The 6,709-nt window shown below is 44.3% G+C and overlaps 1 protein-coding gene across 4 annotated transcripts in view; it reads right to left on the bottom strand.

The window, feature by feature from the left end:
- The window catches only part of LOC122559492 (DENN domain-containing protein 5B-like), a 292,527-nt gene that overhangs the window by 198,915 nt on the left and 86,903 nt on the right, over positions 1–6,709 (bottom strand). The gene's annotated exons all lie outside the window — the stretch shown is intronic.

The raw sequence follows: 6,709 nt of genomic DNA, 5'->3' as shown, positions 1-6,709 counted from the left end.
GTTGAAGTCAGAGAGTGGTGGTAGATGGTAGATATTCAGCCTGGAGCCCAGTTACAAGTGGAGTTCCGCAGGGATCAGTTCTGGGTCCTCTGCTGTTTGTAATTTTTATTAATGACTTAGATGAGGGAGTCGAAGGGTGGGTCAGTAAATTTGCAGATGATACGAAGATAGGTGGAGTTGTGGACAGTGAGGAGGGCTGTTGTCTGCTGCAGAGGGACTTAGATATGATGCAGAGCTGGGCTGAGGAGTGGCAGATGGAGTTCAACCCTGCCAAGTGTGAGGTTGTCCATTTTGGAAGAACAAATAAGAATGCGGAATACAGGGTTAATGGTAGGGTTCTTAGTCAGGTGGAGGAACAGAGGGATCTTGGGGTCTATGTACATAGATCTTTGAAGGTTGCCACTCTGGTGGATAGAGTTTGTAAGAAGGCCTATGGAGTATTATCGTTCATTAGCAGAGGGATTGAATTCAAGAGTTGTGAAGTGATGTTGCAACTGTACAGGATTTTGGTTAGGCCACATTTGGAGTACTGTGTGCATTTCTGGTCGCCTCACTTTAGGAAAGATGTGGGAGCTTTGGAGAGGGTGCAGAGAAGATTTACCAGGATGTTGCCTGGAATGGAGAATAGGTCGTACGAGGATAGGTTGAGAGTGCTAGACTTTTTCTCGTTGGAACGGCGAAGGATGAGGGGTGACTTGATAGAGGTTTATAAGATGATCAGGGGAATAGATAGAGTAGACAGTCAGAGACTTTTTCCCCGGGTACAACAGAGTGTTTCAAGGGGACATAAATTTAAGGTGAAGGGTGGAAAGTATAGGGGGTGTCAGGTGTGAGTGGTGGGGGCATGGAATGCGCTGCTGTGGGAGTGGTAGAATCAGAATCATTGGTGACCTTGAAGCGGCAGTTGGATAGGTACATGGATAGGTGCTTAAGCTAGGACAAATGTTCGGCACAACATCGTGGGCCGAAGGGCCTGTTCTGTGCTGTATTGTTCTATATTCTATGTTCTATGTTCTATGGAACATTTGGAGAAACCTAGTTATGGGGATTTGGCTTGCAATCCTCGACAGCGTGATGGAGGCCAGTATAATTGTGCCTTCCAAATATTAAATGGATAAGCACCTGAAAGAAAATATGTGCAGAGCAGGGGAGTGGGACTAGTTAAACTGCTCTTGCAGAGCGCTGACTCAGGCATAATGTTCAGATTGGCCTCCTTCTGTTCACTAACCTGACTAAGATTCTCTGACCCTGCTGTCCCGGGGTGCTGAGGCCAATTTGAGCCTCTCTGACTCTCAGGTAGACACACAGTCCCAGCTCAAATTGGGCAACTCAGCCCTACAATGGTTTGGTTCCCTAAGATGTGCTGCATCTCTGTCCAATTAAAATACCTGATGAAGGAGCGTCGTTCCAAAAGCTAGTGTGCTTCCAATTAAACCTGTTGGACTATAACCTGGTGTTGTGTGATTTTTAACAATTAAAATACATTCACTCTCAGGGACCTATTGGGATCAAGATAAGGGAATCAAAACTGAATGGATTTCTGTCATCACTGCTCTCCGTCATAACAGGTGCTGAGCTGAAGATTGAATCATTTCTTCACAAAAATAATGCCACGTATTTGTATTCTTTGAGTTTAGAAGGATGAGGGGGGGGGGGGGAATCTAATTGAAACTTACAGAATACTGAATGACCTGGAAAGAGTGGATGTTGGGAAGATGATTCTATTGTTGGGAGAGACGAGGACCCGAGGGCACAGCCTTAGAGTAAAGGGAAGACCCTATAGAATGGAGATAAGGAGAAACTTATTCAGCCAGAGAGTGAGGAATCTATGGAACTCATTGCCACAGAAGGCTGTGGAGGCCAGGTCATTGAGTATATTTAAGATTGAGATAGATACGGTCTTGATTGTCAAGGGGATCAAGGGTTACAGGGAGAAAACAGGAGAATGGGGTTGAGAAACTTATCAGCCATGATTGAATGGTGGAGCAGGCTCGATGGGCTGAATGGCCTAATTTCTGCTCTTATGTCTTGTGGTCTTATTTAGTCATGGTTGGGAGATTTTGGTTATAAACCAAAACAGGGCAGCACGGTGACTCAGTGGTTAGCACTGCTGCCTCACAGAGCTAGGGACCCAGGTTCGATTCCAGCCTCAGGTGACTGTGTGGGGTTTGCACATTCTCCCCGTGTCTGCACGGGTTTCCTCTGGATGCTCCAGTTTCCTCCCACAGTCCAAAGGTCTGCAGATTTGGTGGATTGGCCATGCTAAATTGCTCCATAGTGTCCAGGGATGTGCAGGCTAGGTGTGTTAGCCATGAGAAATGTCGGGTTATAGATAGGGGATGGGTCTGAGTGGGATGCTGATCAGAGGGTCAGTGTGGACCTGATGGGCAGAATGGCGTGCTTCCACACTGTAGGGATTCTAATGATTTGGCAGGGAGATGAAACAGACACATCCTTATCTGCTCCCTGTTAGACATTCCTCACTTTATTCAGTTCTACTACTTTCAATAGAGTCATTTGTTGGGGACCTTGTACATTGAGCAGGCACTGAGATTCTGCCCAGCTCTATCTCTGAGTCCACACCTCAAGTATCTCCTTGATGTTTGCATTTGTCAATCCCAGGTCAAGGTGGACTGATCCGACCCCAACTTTGGAAAAGCATCCAGTACAGCTTCGATCCAAATCTTACTGCTAGAGGCTGCCAATTCAAGCCAACCAGCGGGCATATATGCCCCATAGAACACAAAGAATGAGGGAGAGTACTCCAAATGCATTTCACATGGAGCCAAAGGACGGAGACTCTCACAGCCTTTGTCTAGTTGGTGAACTCCAGCCTCAAAATATAGACCCTATCTAAAATCACTGCCCTGACAATTATTTGCCAACCCCTGTTTCAAAGGATACACACAGAGATGTAATAATTAAAAGCTTTGATCTGCACTGAAAGATCTGACCTTCAAATACATCTGCTGCTGGAAGACAGACAGAGGGTGACGCCGGCTTTACACAGTGTTATTTATGGAAGGGAGTCTGGCATCTGTCGGTATCAGCTTCTTTATATAGTTACATTCAGAGGAGGAATTGTTGCCTTTCTATGTAGGCTGCATGAAGTAGACAGAAATATGTCCCCAGAATAGAACAGAGGAAAGTGGGTCAAGCAGAAAGATTTACAACATTCACTTCAGCGGAGTTGGCTATCCTTTGTCGTTGCCCTAGCAAGGCAGCCTTGAAGTATTTCAAACCTTGTCAAGTTCACACCAATGTTAACGTTCTCTCGATAAGACTTACTTTAATGAGATGGCAAACCTATAGTCCGGTAGCTGCCAGAGGGTCACACTGATTGGACATTAATTTATGAATACTGCGGCAATAATTCTCCTTAGGTTTCTCCTTCCTAGGAAACATGCATTACTGGGATAGGCTTCAATAGTGCCAACAAGGCCTCATACCTTACTCCCAATCTTCATTCACAAGTGCTGACCAGGATTTCTGGGCTATTGAACTGTGAAGGTTGACAGGCTTGAGGTCCGTGCCCTTCCTAACAGCAACCAGAGATAGACCAACTGGATGAATTTTGATGCTATGTTAAGACCTATTCGAGCTTTCCACTTTCTGAAGCATCAGAAATTAACTGGCCTGCAACTCAAATTAGGGCTTGGATCTCAAACACTGGTTCCCTATGTGATAGCATTGGAAGGATGTTGTGAAATCTGAAAGGGTTCAGAAGAGATTTACAAGGATGTTGCCTGGGTTGGAGGATTTAAGCTATAGGGAGTGATTGAATAGGCTGAGGCTGTTTTCCCTGGAGGGTTGGAGGCTGAAGGGTGACCTTACAGAGGTTTATAAAATCATGAGGGGCATGGGTAGGGTAAATAGACAAAGTCTCTTCCCTGAGGCGGGGGAGTCCAGAACTAGAGGGTATAGGTTTAGGGTGAAAGGGGAAAGATATAAAAGAGACCTAAGGGGCAACTATTTCACACACAGGGTGGTACGTGTATGGAATGAGCTGCCAGAGAAAGTGGTGGAGGCTGGTACAATTACAACATTTAAAAGACATTTGGATGGGTATATGAATAGGAAGGTTCATGTGGGCCAAGTGCTGGCAGGTGGGACTAGATTGGGTTGGGATATCTGGTTGGCATGAACAGGTTGGACTGAAGGGTCTGTTTCCGTGCTGTACATCTCTATGACTCTTATGACTTACTCAAAGTCCAAATTTATTATTTATAATTTCCTTGCATTGTATTCAATTGTAATTTTCTACCACATTGCACTGATCTCGGTTAAAATGTCACCCAAGTACCACAGAGAGATTCCGCTATGCAATTTATTTTCTGCCAGTCCTATTGCAGCGTTATAGTAAAGTTATTACAGTCTTACCGAACTATAGGTTTGCCATCTTATTAAAGAGAAGCGACTGGTGGTGGTTTAATCTGAGAGTCACAAGGTGTCAGGTGATGGGAGAGATTGAGAAAGGAGAGTACTTCATGGGAAACACATCTGGTGAGGGAATTGAACTCAAGCATCACAAACCAACCATTCACCCAACTGAGTAATGACCACGTCTGCAACCCCGCCCCCCCCCCCCCTCCATTACAGAGTTATAGCAATCTATTCGTACAAAAAGAGAATTGAGATCAGCATTAGGTGAGACCAGAATGGATTGCCTTTGTCAATGCAGAGGCAGCTGATTTAACTAGGTTTGCAGATGGGAATGCTAAGATTAACTTACGAATCCTTCACTTTTGGAATGAAATGGAACAAACAGCCATCACAGCTGATCACCATCCACTTATTCTTTTGGGGAGGAATTTCGGAATCAAGGTTTCAAATCATTGGTGAAGGGTTATGGGCAGTGAGTCTGTGGAATTCTTTACCAGACAGACCTGTCAAGGCTGGGTCATTGAGTATATCCAAGGCTGTTAAAGACAGCATTTTAATCGGGAAGCGAATCAAGGGTTTTGGGGAAAAGGCAGGAAAGTGAAGTTGGGGGACGATCAGATCAGCCACAATTTTACTAAATACGCTGAGAGGGTGACTTCCTTTCTGACATCTTACGAGCCAGAGAGGGGGAGGGATGGCTACAGGAGATCTGGAGCAGGCTAAGTGCGGATATGTAAAATAAATAACCATTTGCCTTAATCTCTCTCCTCCAGAGATTCACTGTATAAAAAAAATTCCTTTATTTTTCTTCAAACTCAAAAGATGGACTCGAGGCAGGGCTCAAATCCCCAAAGACAATATACAGTGACTTCGTGAATCAAATTTATTATCCTGTGGAATTTCAACCCAGTGCTTTGAAAATTGAATTCTGCAATTTGACCAGTTTATAATTAGGCTTGCTTGTTTATGATGAATTAAACTACTCAAATTTCCTTTTATATTTATTCACATGGAGTAACGTGGGAGGATTGCGTTCTGTTACTTGGTCCAAATCTCAACAGAAAAACAACACAAATCTGTGACCTTGGTGATCAGCTTTATCTGAAGTAGCTCACTTTGATGAAATAAAACACTCTTGCTAGTACCAGCCACCACTTCTAAAGATAATAAAGCACCCGATCACATGTCAAAATGATTTAGTGAGTCATGTGAGGACTACACATGTGGTTGAGGTGGAGACATCAAGTCCAATTCCTCACTAATTTTATTTACTTATAATTATTCCCTAAAGTAAAACAGCTGTAAACTGCTGCATCTACTGGCATTGTTGGGTCAGACTGTAATGAGGGAGGGCGAGATTTATAGTAGGATTCATGGCAATAAGTAATAAAGTCTGTTTATACAGCAATCAGAAACTCTTTCAAACAATGCACTGCACCAAATGGTTCAGAGTCCATTTAAAAAGAAATCTCTACAAACTACAGCAAACAAAACTGTTGCAACATAAGCACATATGATTTAGGAGCAGGAATGGGCTCCATCAAACCTGTTCCTTTGTTCATTTAAGATCATGAGTGATCTGGTTCTGGTCTCAACTCCACCTGAAGAGAAAATGAGGTCTGCAGATGCTGGAGATCAGAGATGGAAATGTGTTGCTGGAGAAGCGCAGCAGGTCAGGCAGCATCTAGGGAACAGGAGAATCTTCAGCAACACATTTCCATCTCAACTCCACCTGTCTATCTGTCTGCCTAGCCCATTCTCCGATATTTCTGATGATGACAGAGCAATTTCTCCAGCACAATGTGTGGGTGATGGATAGTTAGGTACAAATTATGTTGAGTAATTTCAATCCCAGTCACCTATAGCATGTCTGGACAATGATATCTCACTCTGACCCGGAATTGTGATGTTACCATGAGCAGTCTACAAATTAGATTTGATTCCCTACAGTTTGGAAACAGGCCCTTCGGCCCAACCAGTCCACACCGACCTTTCGAAGAGTAACCCACCCAGACCCACTTCCCTCTCTGACTAATGCACCTAACACTATGGACAGTTTAGCATGGCCAATCCACCTGACCTGCACATCTCTGGATTGTGGGAGGAAACCGGAGCACCCGGAGGAAACCCACACAGACACAGGGAGAATGTGCAAACTCCACACAGTCGCCAGAGGCTGGAATCGAACCTCGGAGCCTGATGCTGTAAGGCAGCAGTGCTAACCACTGAACCACTGTGCCACCCTCAATTAGAGTTGAGTGATTGAAAATAGCAAGGAATTGTGGTTTTACAGGCTCATTACTTTTTAAAAAACAGCTAATGGCAT

The sequence above is a fragment of the Chiloscyllium plagiosum genome, chromosome 19, assembly GCF_004010195.1.
Source record: "Chiloscyllium plagiosum isolate BGI_BamShark_2017 chromosome 19, ASM401019v2, whole genome shotgun sequence".
NCBI classification, from domain to species: Eukaryota; Metazoa; Chordata; class Chondrichthyes; order Orectolobiformes; family Hemiscylliidae; genus Chiloscyllium; species Chiloscyllium plagiosum.
The sequence above is the reverse complement of the archived record's forward strand: the minus strand, read 5'-3'. Positions and strand labels throughout refer to the sequence as shown.